Source organism: Apostichopus japonicus, chromosome 7, assembly GCF_037975245.1.
Source record: "Apostichopus japonicus isolate 1M-3 chromosome 7, ASM3797524v1, whole genome shotgun sequence".
Lineage (NCBI taxonomy): Eukaryota > Metazoa > Echinodermata > Holothuroidea > Aspidochirotida > Stichopodidae > Apostichopus > Apostichopus japonicus.
In genome coordinates, this window is record NC_092567.1 from 10,058,380 (window position 1) to 10,076,077 (window position 17,698).

General features: G+C 33.1%; 1 protein-coding gene and 1 long non-coding RNA gene across 9 annotated transcripts in view; one reads left to right on the forward strand and one right to left on the reverse strand.

Annotated features, from left to right (window-relative positions):
- LOC139970087 (uncharacterized) overlaps positions 1–17,698 on the reverse strand; it is an 853,056-nt gene that overhangs the window by 142,760 nt on the left and 692,598 nt on the right. The gene's annotated exons all lie outside the window — the stretch shown is intronic.
- On the forward strand, positions 7,171–9,098 carry LOC139970130 (uncharacterized). Its single transcript, XR_011794035.1, has 2 exons — positions 7,171–7,806; positions 8,468–9,098. It is a non-coding gene; the product is annotated as an uncharacterized lncRNA (long non-coding RNA).

Consider the following 17,698-nt stretch of genomic DNA (forward strand, 5'->3'; position numbering starts at 1 on the left):
ATGCATATTTTTGGGACAAGTTCTTTAGGCCCGAATTTGTGGGCGCAATATATTTAGGACCATTTGAGGGCATCGTTTTATTGGGCCCAATTTTTGGGAAGGACCAACATTTTTTATCGCAATAACTCTACAACGTTTAAGTATATGTGATTGTATCTAATCTTGGAATACAGTTGTTGGTTAGTAGCTGGTACATATAGGCATAAATATTATAATAATGAGTGACGGCATACAACACTTTAATATTCCACTTACCGAAGAACCATAGTGACCGTCGGGCTCTTGTTAATATTTTACAGCCTTCACTTACCCTACGTTGTTATTTTAGTCATATGTAAAGCCTTCCCTTTTAAGACAATACGATCACGTGAGCTTACATAATTCAACAAGATTGAATGCTGATAATGTTCTGTACATTAAGTAAGCATTATATGCAATGGAATGCTCTCTGTGTTTTACATTTCATTGTATTATTTCCTTAAAGTGTTTTAGTTTACTGCATCTTTAAAAGTTTCTACTTGTTTGTGAGACTAAAGGAGAATCAAACCAACGATTATTGTAATATTATGTGATAGGTAAACTATCGATCATTTTATAATAATGTGATAGGTAAGCTATTGATCATTTTAATAGTATGTAATAGGTAAGCTATTGATCATTGTAATATTATATGATAGGTATCTTTCGATCTTTTAATATTATGTGATAGGTAAGCTATCGATCATTTTAATATTATGTGATTGGTAAGCTATCGATATTATGTGATAGGTAAGCTATCGATCATTTTAATATTATGTGATAGGTAAGCTATCGATCATTTTAATATTATGTGATAGGTAAGCAATCGATCATTGTAATATTATATGATAGTTCGCTTTCGATCATTTAATATTATGTGATAGATAAGCTATCGTTGAGCAAGTCACTTTAAGTCCTTTACGCGTTTGAGAAAAAGTAATTTTAATTTTTGAGATATCTTTTCTTGCATATTTGTTAAGATACAAGACTCGCAGATTTGAATAAGTTTTGACCGATCGGCTCTGTATAGTATATACGTTTAGTTTTATTCTTTCATTATCACAACAAATGTACTGAATTTGGGGCAAATTGGTTAGATATATGTAGTATTTTAATGGCTGTAGGTTATATGGGAGAGAGAGGGGGCGGGTTGATGCCCCTTTATTTGTGAGTAATATTAATATTTGTTAATTGGCTTCAAATTGGCTTTAATTGTTATTTTAATTCATAGTTCTACTGGTTTCATTTTAATTCAGATCTTCTTTATTTCTTTATATTCCGATATTTTCCTTCGATTTATAACAATTCTTAGACTACATATAATACTTGCTCTTTAATTATTGTTATATTTAGTCATTAATTATTAGATTGCATTCTATTTCAACCATTAAAATTTTTTAATTTCTTTTAAGATTTAGTTTGCTTTATTTGGTTCCTCCTATTTCTATTTTATAAAATTAATCTTGTATATTACTCACGCGTAATACAGTGAATATTAGAAGAATATTGTTAAATATTATCATGATAACAATGACTGGCTGTCTACCGTTATACCATTGATTGTGTTACTCAAAATCAAACTAAAACATTGTCTCAGACATTAATTAATAACAATGACATGTTTTGTTTCTTAATCCAGTTCTTTGTTACATTATGATGATCTCTAATGATGTTTCCTCGAAGACAATAGGAACACGTAACTGTGACGTATTAACAAATGCTTTTAACATGATTGCTACGAAGATATTGTTCTGTATATTAAACATAAACCTTAAATGTGATGATCGGCTCTCCATGCATATCTTTCATTCTTCTTGTATCGTTATTTTGCTTCTTCTTATTAATGGTGCCGGTTAATGATTAATAAATATTCATGATCTCTACATTATAATTCAGTTTTTGTCGTATTTGCTTCAACCCAATTGGATATTATGAAGCCATACAGTTTACCGATATAACCCAAGCCCTGTCACGCAAAATTGAATATATTTACATAACTACAAACACAGATTAACATATAAATATGGAAGAAATCACTGCGTTGCGGTATCTGTTTATGATATTACATATTTCAAAGGATATATTTATCCCTTCATTTTGTAATTGTTCTTGGTATCTTCCGTATTTCTGCATGTAAGTACAAAATATACAATGTTTGCAACAAACAAAGTTGTTCCCTTTGAGGCGATCCTGGTCTCTCATTGTGATACAATTACAACCGATTCATCCCGTTTATTTGTTGCTATATCATAAGTTCGTATCGTAGAATCTAATGATGAAATTATTGATATGTATAGATATTGTAATGTCAATGGAAGCAATAAAAGAAAACTAATCAGAGAAATATTTTCAACAGTATTATCGCTATGCAACATCATGGAGCGGTAATAGCTCCATGGTAACATGTAGTCTATGTACTAACTTGTAATTTTAACCTCTTACTCTTTTTCCTGTCCCGCGTCAAGGTCACACAGAAGGTTATGGCTATACAGTAACTCTCCGGCAAAACAGGTTAATCTGGTTTACTTGCGGTTTAGATTTAGAAATTCTCCTTATGAAAGTGTTGATATCGCCATGTGTGCCTTTAATTTAAACTTTCTCTTCAAGTTCATTCCAACATTTTCTAGAAACAAGTGCTTTTGCAATAGAATTTAAACTTCCAACTTATTTCATTTCAATCAAATATTCAAGAGGGTATAATCAAATGATCGTATGTGCTCAATTGCTCAATGTGGCATATGGTGACCATTTTCTGATTTTTTTGGGTTATTACGATATCATCTCCAGGCAGGATTTTAACGGTTATACGTATCCCTCGTATAGCTGACAGATTGTGATGCGTATCTGTGTCCATTTGCCTTATTCGTGTTGATTGTATCAAGAGAGAAGTGTATTCCTTTCCTTTGGTAACAAATGTTATTTGGTTTAAGTTCCGACAAGATGTAGAACGGGGATCCTGACCATATATTGAAATGTATTTTATACTTACCTGTAAAATTGTGCTATGACATTCGCCTGGACTACGATCTCTGTATTGTTTCTTCGGTGACCATTTGAGTCATGTTGCTTCTATGGTTCCTTAGGTAATAAAACCTTATAGAAAATATTTGTTTTTATCAAAGATGTGTTCCTTGCTGGTATCCTCATATCAAAGATAACCTAATGTGTAACGAACGATGTTTATCTTTTTAATGTTTTATCTTCGTCGAGCACTTACTCTCTTTTTTTTAATGAAACGAAATATTTCCTGATTCGACTTACCAATGTCTCGATGTTTATGACGTCATATATTTATTGGTATATCATTGTTTCTCTGCTTTTCGCTACAGCACTGTGTTACTAAACAGGAGATAACAGATGCAGAGTATAATACTAAGGTAGGTTGATGGATATTGTAGTATACCTATTTAGAGTTTTGATTTCATTGGGACCTCATATGTAAATAGATGGCTGTCATAAATGTCTATCATATATTAACAAAAAAAGTATGGAGACAATTATTTCAGTGCGCGTACAGTCACATGATCAGAAGGATCGGTGTAGTTGGGACTTCTATATCATCATTCGGCATTTGCAAATACTGTTAAATATTTAGGACGAGGTACCAATATATTTTCTATAAAAAGATGCGTAAGAAACCCAAAGGTGTTCGACTTTAAAACTTCTTCGTTTCATATACTTCTTTCATGATAGGAAAGGTTTGCTAAGTCTGCGCATGCGTAACACGGACGATTGTAATTGTATTTTATGTAGCAATATGTGATAAATTGGTCAAAGTCTGCTGATATCAGACATAAACGTAAGAGAAACGATAAAAGTAATTGATAGAAAATGGTCATCAATTTACCAAAGTAGTAACGTGGGAATTAATAACAGAAAATAAAGACCAAAAAAAGGATAAGATCACTCGGTGATCTTCGAAACATTTGATCTTTTGGAACTTTCTCGTGAACCATCACTGTATAACTTGAATTTATGGACACTCATTTCAAGCGATCAAGTGTAAAGCTGTGCATTTTTGTATATATGCATTGTTAAAGGATCCAAGCTGCCACTCCAGCTCTTGCGTTCCGATAATCCTGTGAGAATTTTGTTTTTCATTGTAAGTTATCTTTAAGCCTCTTTACTTTACCTTTATTTTTTTCCTTCCTTTTTCTTTTTTTGTAAATTTCCATTCATGCCCGGTGAAGAAGAACTTAACTATCCCGCCTTAAGTGAACCTGATAGTAATTACCATACTAATGAGGTTAACCCTACTCATGAGAATATTGATCCCGATGCCAACTTTGATGATTCTTTATCGCCCAAAACACGTGTAGCTATTATGACGTCAATGAAATTAACTCAAAGTCCGGCAACAATTTCTTTTCGCTACTCCACATTAATTCAAGAAGCTTAGGAAAAAAAAATTGACAATTTGTTTACCTTAGTTAAATCACTCCATAACAATTTCACTTGTATCGGTGTGTCTGAAACGTGGATAAAAGAAGATACCCCCGTTCATCTCCTTCAACTCCCTGGTGTTTCATTTGTTATCAAGGTCACGTTCAAATATGAGAGGTGGGGGTTTGGGCTTTTAGGTTAATGATTCATGCGTTTATAAAGTCAGGAATGACTTAACTGTATTTAAAGAGGGTTGTTGCGAGTCACTTTTTATGGAAGTTGAAAACCCGTGTGATACTAGTAGAACCTTGATAGGAATTATATATCGTCCTCCCCATGACAGTAATTTTATTGATATTTTTATGGATAATTTTGAAAATATTACTATTGATATATGCAATGAGGGTAAACCATGCTACATTCTTGGGGACTTTAATTTAAACTTACTTGAGTCACGTAATTATAATGTTGCGCAGTTTGTTAATACTGCTGCAGCTGCATTCTTCAGATCTTTAATTAACTGTCCGACGAGATCTTCAAAAAATTCAAACTCTTCATTGCTTGACAACATATTTACCAATGTTACTGATAAGATTTCTGTTAGTGGTGTTTCATTGCATGATATTTCCGATCATTTTCCTGTGTTTTGCTTAACGTAACACAAAATTACTCAACAAAATGATAGAACCAACATGTCCCCGATTAATTTCGATAAGTTTGTACACAATCTTTCTATGGAACCTTGGGGTGGTTTCTTGATAGTAACGATCCTGATACTGCATATCGTACTTTTATTTCTATTTATTCTAAGCATCATAACAATAGTTTTCCTTTAGTAAAAGTTAATAAACGCACTCCAAGGAAAGACTGGTGTACTTCTGGCATTGTAAATTCATGTCATACTAAATACAAACTTTATTAAAAAAGTATATCAAAAAGCCTAGTCAAGAAAATCGTGAGACTTACATTAGATTTAGGAATAAGTTAACCAGTGTTATTATTTCGATACATTTAGATCATCTAATCACAAATCTCCACTTCTTCTGTCACTTCGTTGAAATTGGATGAAAATTGTGTTTCTAATCCCTGTGATATTTCTAATGCATTTAACGATTACTTTACTAATATTGGTCCAAATTTAGCCCGTGATATTCCGGTTGGTATAGAGAACCCCCTAGACTATATGTGCCAAGCTAATCCCATGTATTCTTTCTTTTTAATGCCTACAGACAAAGTGGAGGTTTTAGATTGTATTTCAAATTTAAAAAAAAAATCAAGCTGCGGTTATGACAACATTAGTCCTAAACTTGTTAAATTATCTGGTTCTGCTATTTGTAAACCTCTCGTGCATATCATTAATTGTTCTTTTTTCCAAGATATTACTCGGCTGTAATAAACCCATGACACATCTCCTACTTTCATGAAACCCTTCAATTTCCCTCCGGTTCATCTCTAATAGATTCAGGTGCTACCTAAGTCAGTCCGAGAAAGTTGAATTTATAACGTCACAATCTTGAATTTAGAGATACTTATATAGACACACCATATAGTGTAAATATGGTTCGAAATGAATCACCCGACGTAATGTTTACTTGTTCCGGAGGAGGGGTCCTGGCCTAAGCCCCCAACATGAGAGTCGGTATCAATTAGGCCTACACCTGAACGGTCGCGCCTTTTTAGAACAAAATCCATAATTCGTAACTGTTTCTGCTATAAAGTTTCATTTCCAATCTATATCAGTTGGAATTTTGGCTTGATTTATCATTTTCATTAAACACTGTCATGTGTTTAAGGATGCTTATATAAACCTAGCGTAATGCATAAATATACATCGGACGCAGGGCCACGGGCGTTGGCTTCATTACCATGGCAGCACCCACCCCCTTTTTCAATTTATACAATCAGTTTTTCGCCGCTATTCCCATGGTTAAGGCCCCGGCCCCCTACCTAATTTCGAAGCATACAGCTTTTACAACCTTCAGTTGATGCTATCAAATTATTCAATCCATTCATAAGATTTAAAGGGTAAGAAGACTCGCCCAAACCGCTCTCTAAAAAAGGTAACTTCTCATTGCCTGCTAGTGAAGATTTGTTTTGGTCGCTACACAAGTTTGCAGACAGTAATGAAACGTGACACCTTGTTGTCATTAGCTGGACCTGTGATGTCCATCAAAGTTATGTAGGCCTACTCTGTGTCGTGTGTATTGACAGTAACCGTGTGTATTGACTGTACACTAGTGCCAAATTACGAACTAGCAAGCTATGTGTGTAATTACGCTGTACCAAGTATGAATTCGCTCGGTGTATAAATAGAACGTCAGGATAGGTACGGTAGAAATTATCTGACGTGCAATTGCAGAAACATTCTACAATTTTGTTCAATAAAACTGTGATTTACGATATAACACGCCCAGGTGGCTGCTAGTTGCAATATAGTATTTTAGTTCTGTTATGCGTTCTGCAACTAGCACCCGCTGTATACACTGTTGTATTAACGGAGATCGATGGTGGTATCTAACAGTGCTGTTACACCTCGTTCGATTTAGGTCAGAATACCGGCCACAGACGTTTCTTTGTGCACAAGCATTAAAAACCTTTAAAGCTTCTTGAAGCTTTAAATACAATTCATAGTCAACATCAATTATTGAAGGGTCTTCTGTAATTAACATTTACACGATTTCCTTTTTGGTGAATATTGTCTATATAAAGCACCGAACATTTCAAATATTAAAAAAAAATAGGTATTGGAACGTAACAAATCGTTCTTACCTCATGAAATTAGACACCTTTTTCCATTCATTAATATTTATCAGTATAACATCAATACTTATGTAATTACTAAATTACTTTTGTTACTTTTGTTGTTGCTCTTGATATTAGAGTAATATTTTAACTGTATCACTAGGAGCGTCAATATGGGGATGGGATAGCATCACTGATAGTTGTCGGGGAAATCTTACATTTTAAAGATGTGGGGGCTTGTCATCCGTTTACGACATTCTAAATCAGAAACAAAACTTTATCATTATCATCGTCGTAGTCATCATTAATATTAAATACCATTGGTTAAAAAACCTACCACAGATTAAAAGGACCGGATAGTGAATAAGCCAACTTATAAAAATGTTTTGTTCTCTTTTTACGACAAATTCGGCCCATTAAGCATTGCACTATACCAGACATATTAAATAGTGACAATAATAGCGGGTGTACGGTATGGTAATATATGAAATTCAAGTATAATAAAATTTAAAATTCCTGTAAGTTTTTAAGAATTATTTATCAGTGTCATGTTATTAAGTTTTCACTATAAAAAAATCAAAGTAACATAAAAATGATCAGCAATTTAATGCGTCATGTGTTTTTTCATTATACAGGTGAGAAAAGTTTTGGGGAAAAATTGAGGTAAGTGCATATTTAGACCCTTAATGGTATCATGTGTCGTTTACTAATACTTACATTTAAAATATTAATTTTACATATTGTTATTTGGTCACACAAGAAGTAAGAACGTGACTTGAGGGTTGGGATTATAAAATATTCGATCGCGGAACATTTATGGCGCTACCTCTATAGTCAGATCTATGTTCAAATACAAAGTTGAAAATAACAACATGTATGACACTATTGAGGATTTTTCTGACGCCATTAGTAACCATAGATTACCCTGCGTGTTACGAAGAATATTCCGTGGTATATTGTGTCACTCGAAACACTATTGTCGATTGTATTTTTGGGGGTGTAGTTCGGTGGGTTTTGCCGCGAATATTTGTTTTTGTTGTGTATTTGTTTCTGGTGAGGAGAATAACGAGGGCAAGAGGGAAGGGGACTGAAAGGGATGTGAGTGTCTTAGTTGCTTTTGTCTTTATTCTGTGACGACAACAAAAAATATGTGCAAATCATATTTGATTTCAGAACATCTGGGAAAAACAAGTGTACAATTAATTTGTTTTAAATGAAGTCTCTCGTTTAAGCGATTTTATAATATCATATCTGAAATGTAACTTGTGTTTTTTTTTTAAATGTTTGATTCGTTTGAAATGATATTATTGTTATTTCTATGCAGACATTACAGAAAGGCAGATGGCGAGACTAGTTTCTGAAGAAAGTGAATAAACCAAGTGAGATGTAATAGCAAAATCATAATTACGTTCGTAAAACTTCCGGGTACCAACACTGGATGTAAAATTATCTCCGACGATGTAATCAAGAGTATGTACAAAATTGCAACTGTAGCGATCGTTAAACTCTATCGTAAACCTCTTGCTACTTGGGTACATTGCTGATGGAAAGAATGAACCAGAAATATTGCTTAGCAACATCACAAAGGAAATAGTAGTTTTCATAATAATCATGGAAATCAATTCTGTCTAAACAAGTTCAATTCTACAATATATGTCTGGATTCAGTAGATTAAACGACCTAATCTACCCTCTCAGCAATGGATCCGGATACCCTTCACAAGAGACATAGAAACGTTCATGGTCTAGAGATTAATTCTCTCGTTTACACTGACTACACAACTTTCTTTCTTTTTTATTTTTCTCTAATTTATTTTCACTTTTGTTATTTTCATATGGTCGCTAGCTCGATTATATTTCCTTTGTTAGTCTAGTGTCCTGTTTATACTGTTCTACATTTTATTGTAAGCATATAGACGAAATAAATGAAATGATTAGACTATCACTTGGTATAAACCATACTTTGAAGTGATGGGCTAAGTCAACAAAATTTCTTATTATCTTGTCTTTAAGATTAAAACTACTAAATTGTAAAGTATACAGATACATATATATACTGATACATCCAGATTAGTTAAGTAAAGATTCTTGGGTTGATAATTTGTATGTGGTATGAAAGAGCTTTTACATGTTTACTTATAAGTGAACATTTTTTCTGAAGATTACAGGTAGCAACTCTCATAGTTCCAGTGCTTCATTCCTCGTACTTTCCCGCCACATGATAATTGTGAAAACATGTATAACCGATTTTCCTGTAATGATAATGCGGTTTTGATTTTCTATGTATCATGTGTAATTGGTAAGTTTATCATCACCTTACATTTTATTCTTATGTAAAGGCCTACGGACAACTAGGCAAGTTTCTCCATATTCAGTACGTGTGTTGCGTGTTTTAATCTCAATAAATATATATTAACATTTTTCGTAAAGCTCTTTTTGTATCCAAGATATACACAATTAAAGGAAAATGTTGTGCATATTTTTTCGTAGATCTTCAAACAGTCCATTTATTCATTTTTGATTTCTTGTTGCTTTTCATTTTTATTTTTGAAAGATAAATTGTACATTTTATTCACGCCGATCTTTTCATTTCATGGCCTTTACTGAAATCATTATGACATACATAGTCGTAACAGGTAGATATCGATACCATGTAAATAATTCCACGGTTTGATTTTGAGGCGAGGTGACCTAAACGCCATAATACAGAAGTATGAACTCAATCGATATGCTACGTCATGTTTAGTTTTTTTTTCAATTGTACTTTTATGATTTGCGTTTGTATTTTTATTACGTTTTGAGGAATATCCCTAAATTATGTATGTTGTACTTTAATCAAATTAATCAACGTTACCATCGATAGTAATTTGTTTATCGTGTACAATGAATAGGTGTAAAGCATTTTACAACATTGCTTAATAATATCGATATAGTCCGCATTTTGAAGATGCAATCATTCGTAATCAATTGCTAAATATTGACAAGATTGACTTAGCAATTCTGCATTATTTGCCTAGATCAATAGTCGTAACAGGTAGATATCGATACCATGTAAATAATTCCACGGTTTGATTTTGAGGCGAGGTGACCTAAATGCCATCATACAAAAGTATTAACTCAATCGTTATGCTATATCATGTTTAGCTTTCTTTTTTCTACTTGTAATTGTATGGTTTGTCGAATGCAATTTCACGAAAGAGAACTAGAAAAGTCAAACAATAGGAAAGTAAAGCTGATAGGAATACCAACCAATGACTTTAATTCAATTCAGGGAGGAAGGAAGGTTTACTATGGTGAACATAATGTGCTAACAAACAACCAATAATTATGTAAATTTAGCGACGATGTAAAATAACATAACGAAATATTTGAATTTTCCCATGAAAATGTGATATTATCTACCACCTTCATAGCAAAGATATAAAACGTGAATCATCGGTCTGTACTTGATGGTTTATATAAACTGCGTTAAACAATTACGACAAGAAGAATTTGCTGCACTAAGCTGTCAAATATATCAATTTATTTGGTATTATGACCGCCGAACTTAAAATGTATCTATAACACGTACACATATGTAAAAAACACTGGCCTGAGTAAACAGGTAATTCACTGCAATAACCGCTCTGTTATCTGATATTCAAACTACTTTTACTATACTTACAAACGAATGCTCTTTTGTTTACTTACAAGGACTTATTATTTTTAGTTTAAAGTGAATATGTCTAATGGTCATAAAATATCAGCTGATGTAAATGTTGCTGGAATTCTATGACGTCATATCGTGTATGATATTTTCTTTGTCGACAATCTTTAACTCGTATATTTTATCGATGAAATAAAGTTAATACAAATATTGATCAAAAAATCAATACATTTAATCAAACTTTAATTCAAACCGATTATTCCATAATCTGGTGTATCTAATGAGATCAATGCTTATATTATATACTTTAGGAAATAATATTGAATAAGCAAAATGGTTCGTAAATCAAAAGTCACCAGTAATTTGCTTTCCTGGTATTGATAATATACATTCATTTAATATATACTGTAGCCTAGTTGTTAATTTAATATTGATTTCATTATCATTTGTATCCAACGTTTTTAATATTGTCTGATTTTTCATACTTATTCTCTTTCAAATATAAGGTACAAACAACAAAAAGCGTTTTTTCCTTCCTTTCCCATAAAATTCTTTATGGTGTAATATTGAATAAATAAAATGGTAAACTAATCAAAACAAAAATGACCTATTATTGTAGTTTCTGCTTTCTTGTTATCAACAGTCTGCACTCGCTTAAGATATATAAATAGTGTAATTGTAAGGTGTTGTCTACTTCTGTGCCGACCGGCCGTATGTGTTGTTTGTAGGATCTGCTGGGTGAATGTTCCGGTCGTCCTGATGTTTGTTATAGTTTTGTTCTCTGAAGGGATCGTTTTCAATCCGTAGTGCGGGTTTGGCAGTGATTTAACTTCCATTCACCATATCACGTAAATAATAAAAAAAAACACAACTGTTGTACACAATATCATTGCTTTTTTGGTAATGATGATGAATGACGTGATTGAAATAATTAGGGGTAAAAATAAAGTTGCAATTAACATCTCAAGATAGGGAATTAGAAGCATTGTCCGAAATGGGAACAGCGAACGTTTTTTTTTAATGTGATATATATATATATATATATATATATATATATATATATATATATATATACAGTATATTTCTTCAATTGGTTTGAATACAAATTACATTTTTTTGTACTCAAAAAATGACCTTATCACCGTATTAAGTAGTTTTCTCTTATTGTATCTCATTCAATGCACTTTAATCAATATATTATATATGCTTTATACTCTCGAGGCAAGAAGAAGCTTCAATACACTTGGATCACGATGGGGTTGCGAGGCGAAAAGTAATAATTTTAGCACATTAATTTGAATAGTTTGGCATGACTGATTTATTCTATTTAAGTATGTTTGGATGGTTGTAGATGTGAAGCAAGCTGTTTGCCATACACTGGAATACTGGAGCAATTTCGCAGACGTGCAGTGTTAACGAGGTATAGTCCATCTGCACTTTATATATGACACGTTGATATGGCAAGCCTCTCATCTCGGAGCAGCTGTTTGTAATCTTGTAGTCTATGTTGCTACCCTGTCAGAATATCAGTAGCATTACTTCCGATGGCCTACTGCTACCATTGTGTATTTAATATTACTTTTCTGTAATAAGTAAATATTTCTTTGTTAACGAACATTGGGATGAAACATTCGCATTTTTGAATAATTTTAATTCGTGTATTTCTGCAAAGTTTCGTACGAGTAAAAGGTACTGAACAGTTTAACCCTTAGTGAAAGACATTGCTGTTGTCTATTAATAAATTTAAGTCTTTTAACTTAAATAAGTCACAACCTTTTCGACTTACTTTTAATCTATATTATACAGACACGATTTTTCCTATCTGCGTTAACTTATCGTTTTCGATTTAAAAATAAGAAAGGTGAGAGATTAAGCTCCACTACAACGTTTGGATATAGATGATGAATGCTAATATTCATGATTTATTGAATATTCAGAAGTCAGGTTTGACGAAGAATTAATATTGAATTTCGTTGTCTGTTCTACACAAAGTACGTAACAGAACAATCTCACGTAGAAAACTGACAAGGACTTTATGAGTGAGTGGGTATGAAGAGTATGTTTGTGACAGCAAGGTAACTGCTTACGGAATGAACGGAAAATGTTTTACGAGAAAATTTACTAAACGAAGTTGAAAAATGTTATCGTGCCCAAGCCCCCCCCCCCCCCCCGCATCCCTGAGCCACTTCCATCCTTGATCATTGTTACATTAACGTCCCAACTTGCATGCTCAATAAACCAATTCCATAAGCAGGATGTTGTTGAGTCACTTTATAAAGCCCTTTAAGTTTCCAGATTTCTCGATACCAAACCAAATATCATCCTCTGTTTCAGTGGTAAAACGTCATTGATCTTTATCATGGAATTGAACTTGTGACTATAATTTTCATTCGAGATACCATAAATTATACCTATTTATGATGCTTTAATGTATGATACTCGCTAATTATTTTTCATCGGGAATAGTTTTATTTTAACAAACTGGAGAATTGTCAGAAAGGATGTATCGAACTGAACTTGAGATAACCAACGGTTGGCTACATCTTTATTATTTCCCGAAATGATTCAAGACAATATAACTGTAAGGATGTGGTGGACAATGCAAAAAAGCAAGATTTTATATTTTTACCACATTCTTTTCGGTGGCGTCATCTATTTAAACCTGCAACTACAAACGGACATCGAGATCAAGTCAAAAACAACATCAAGAGGACAGTGGCTATGAATAGTCACTGGACTTTATGTCTGCCTGTAAAGAAAAGAATATAAACAATAATAAAATAACTATACAATATCTACAATTCCTAGGAACAATATTATCATCTCCTAACACCAATTTCAATAGCAATCATGCAATGGACTTCATTATGTCATAATAATTCAATGAGCAGTGATAATAATCCAATGCAGAATATTTAAAGTACAAGAAGTTGAGACCATTACGTCATCAGCATGTCTACATATAACAACAACTTAATCCTAAACAAAATAACATTGACTATCTGCTACTTTAACTACCAAACATATACTGCTTAAAGGTGTGATGTACTATATTGCTTTAAATTGTTACCTCTAAAAGCGTAATACACGACTGATAAAATGCATGGTGCAAGTACTGCAGATAAATGAAGTTGGTTCAAAGAGAATGTTAATATTTTCAACTATAAACATACTATCCCTTTAAGACTAAATCAGCAATCATAAAGGTAACATGTGTCTATTAATAGCATATGTAACAAGACTGCTGATAAAATACATCCCTTGTTAAGAAGCAAGAATATAATAACTCAAAGAAGACATGCGTGTGATTGCAACACAGTGAAGTATAGCAACAGTAGGCCTACACTTCAATTATATGAATAGTTCACAGTCTACTACTAATAGAATCCCTGAATAGATACACTGGAATGAGGCTCACTAACGATACGAGGGAGCCGCCATTTTAAACTAAATAAGAGGGCGGTCTCCCATAATGGTATTTCCTTCACGTGGATACATGTTCCACTGCGAATCTACCATTCAAAATTATCTGTAAAGTATTATACCCCCTTAAGTTATGGTATTCACTGTACCTAAGGAAACCATATAAATTACTATGAAGATTAAATACCAAGAAAATAAAGTTAAATGTGAGCACTGTAACCAGTAGTACCTGTGCTGCATGTTACGCTAGCCTAAGGCAACTCCCACACAACCCAAGAATGGTAGAATATATAGTAGAACCTGAAATTACCCCACGGGCCTGGAAACAGTCCGCAATTACCATGATATTATGCAGTTACGGAGTTAATATATATGCTGTATTTGCAAAAAACATACATGGTTTACTTCAAAAATAAATTTGAGACATATTTATATATATGTATACATATATATATTCCCTGAAAATTATATATATTCCCTTAAAGTATATATTTATATATTCTCCAGGCGTACAGAAAGTATTTTCTTAATAACAAATAAGTATTCTCTTACACTAAAGAGTCTGTCAAAAATATATATTCTCTAACACAAATTTTTTTTTTTTCTCTGTCAAGAATATATTTATTCTCTAAGAGAAAAATAATATTTTTTAAAGAAATTTAATATCCTATTCAAATAGTATGTCAATTCTGTGCACGATTTTTTTTTCTCTAACAAAATATATAAATTCTGTGACAGAAAAGATGTATATTCTATAGAAAAAAAATATTGTCTGTGCAAAAATAAATGTGTAATCTTTGTAAGAAAAAATATACGTTCTCTAACAACAAAGTTCTATTCTGTGCAAACAATATATTCTGTAAGAAAAATATATAGGCTATGTTAAACAAAGTACGGTGCTCTGTAAGTGCCAACTGAGATGTTTTGTTGTTCAGTAACTTCAGTGACCAGCTTACTCAGTATATTGGTCACTTGCACAGCTCAAATTTCCCTGCGATCTATCGCGAGGGCCTATTCAAATTTCTAAGGCAGGTAAACTGTTACGGCAGTGGTGCAGGGCGCATTTTCACTGAAAGGTATATTTGTTTTAGAGAATATATATATATTTTTCTCTTAGAGAATAAAAATATTCTTGGCATAGAAAAATATAATTCTTGTGTTAGTATATATTTTTACAAAATATTTATTTTGGTCTCATTTCTCAGCAAGTAGACATCCTACTACCTTTCTATTACAGATGCCTATAGAGTCTATCTCAAAGAACAGGAAAATAACAAAAATAGGCTACAAAAATATTGTCTTGTAGAGTTAGGTCAACTTAAAAATGTCAAAATATTCGATTGTTGTACTTTTCACTAAATGTGCTATTTTTAGTGATGAATTGCTCCTAAACCATCGCATCAGGGTACTTGATTCTTTCAGAGGTTATTAATGTCTAGTACAAACATTACAAAATAATGATTACAATGCTTTCCTATAATATGTTTGCAAGTTGTGCAACTCTAAAGTTGCTATTTCATGCTGCGATTCAGCATGAGGTAGGGGTTTTGATGCCAATTTTTTACCAAAGTAACCATGTTAGAGCTGTCAGGGTTTTATACTTTATTTTTAAGTATAAAGTTCTTACCCCGCCAAATTTCAGGGTTCTAGCTGTTCTCAATATTATTTTATGAAGTTGTTAAGCTGTTCCGATGTACAAAAGAGGTCGTCTTTGACGGCCAATAACTCAAAACGCGTCATGTTGAAAAAATCTGATAATTTTTTTTTCTAGAAGAGATATAGTACCACACTGTTTGTACAAAAAATCAGGACAGGTGTTTTGCCTTTTTTTGAAATGAAAAATCCTCAAAGTTTGGGATTTTTACAAAAAAACGTTTTTGCCTGTGTTGATTTTCCATGTGTTTTGAGCCTGGGTATCGTACTGTACTTCAAGGTCATTTAATTCAATACTGTGCAGTTTTTAATTTCATACAACAAAAAAAAAAAAAACTATTTGCAATGTACTTGTCTGCCCCTGGTTGAATTCATTTAATTAGAAGACTTATAAAATGAATTTCAACCAGTACATACATATGTATGTACAGTGTGTACAGTACATACACTGTACTGGGTGTATATGTAAGGAGTGCCATGAGTGCCAGAAGACTATGTTTAAACCTAACACATGTATACGCAGAGCCAATACAAAGTCCTAACATCTGTATTTCATAACACTGTGTTTTGCCGTAAATTAATTAGATGACAGTTGAAAAAAAAAAAAACTAGTGCTAATTTGGTATTGTTGAAAAAGCATCATCTAGACTATAGCCAATTTTACCTAAAAATGTGCATTTTTCTCCTGTAACTAGCCATGAAAAAAGGGGCACAATTCATTGGAGATTTATCACAAAAATAGAACTTTTTACTGCTTTATTACAAAGAAAAATGTTGTAAGATTAACCTTACCGCGTCATGGTGGCTGGACACGCCTTCTTTGGCATTTACAAACATTTAGACCAGAGGGGTAGCTAGGTCGCAAGCAGTTTCGCAAAATGTCTTACGTCTTTTTAGGGGGGGGGGGGGGGGGCAGGCTACAAGAAAACTGCTCTCTGAGCTCATTAACTCACTCATTGGGGTCTGACGTAGTCTAGGCTATGTCTACTTTGGCCAAAACATGGGCTCGACTCTTTTCATTACAAAGATTTGAGATACAACTGCGGGCACTACTGGCAAATACCTCAGAATTATTTCAACCTAAAGGCTATAGCCTAACTGCTTCCTAAGCTAGAAGTAGTAGTACTGTACTGCAATTTGACCATTTCTCTGCTAACCCTAACTTCACATAAAGCTGCCAAAAATGCATCAAATCAGTCAAAATCTTTGAAAAGTTTCAAATGAAAAACATATTGTTACCTTATAGAGCCTAGATGATAAACTTCCGCAGAGAAATTGAATCAACAGTAAAAACATAGTTTTGGATACGTAAACCTTAATTAGATTTCGTTCACGAACCATTTTGTGAATGGTCGTGGCCACAAACTTTTTCGGATTTCTTACCCTCAACTTCATGGAGTTTGGAAAGCCGAAATTGCAAATAAATCAGATCATATCCCTACACTAGTTTGAAGTGCCCTAATTGCAATAAACTAGTGCATATCCCGTCCTACACTAGCATATTTTGAGGGGAAAAAGTTTGTATTTAAAGTACCTTTGTTAACAGGTACTTGTGGTTAAGAGTCATGCAATTGACCAGTTTTGCATAATTCTACCAGGTAGGCCTAAAGTCAACTGATATTCTTATAGTCCTTGTTTGTGAATGTATATAGTGCTCCGATCTTAGCTGGTGATGTCACTAATCATCCTTTGCGAGATGGACACCAGTCTATTGCATAGTACCGATAAAGATGTAGCCTAGATGTAGCTAGTATGGTTTGTCCCGAACATATTTAGCTATATAGAGGCATAAGAACTGAGAGGGGCGGTGGCGGGGACGTCTTCATATTGTTAT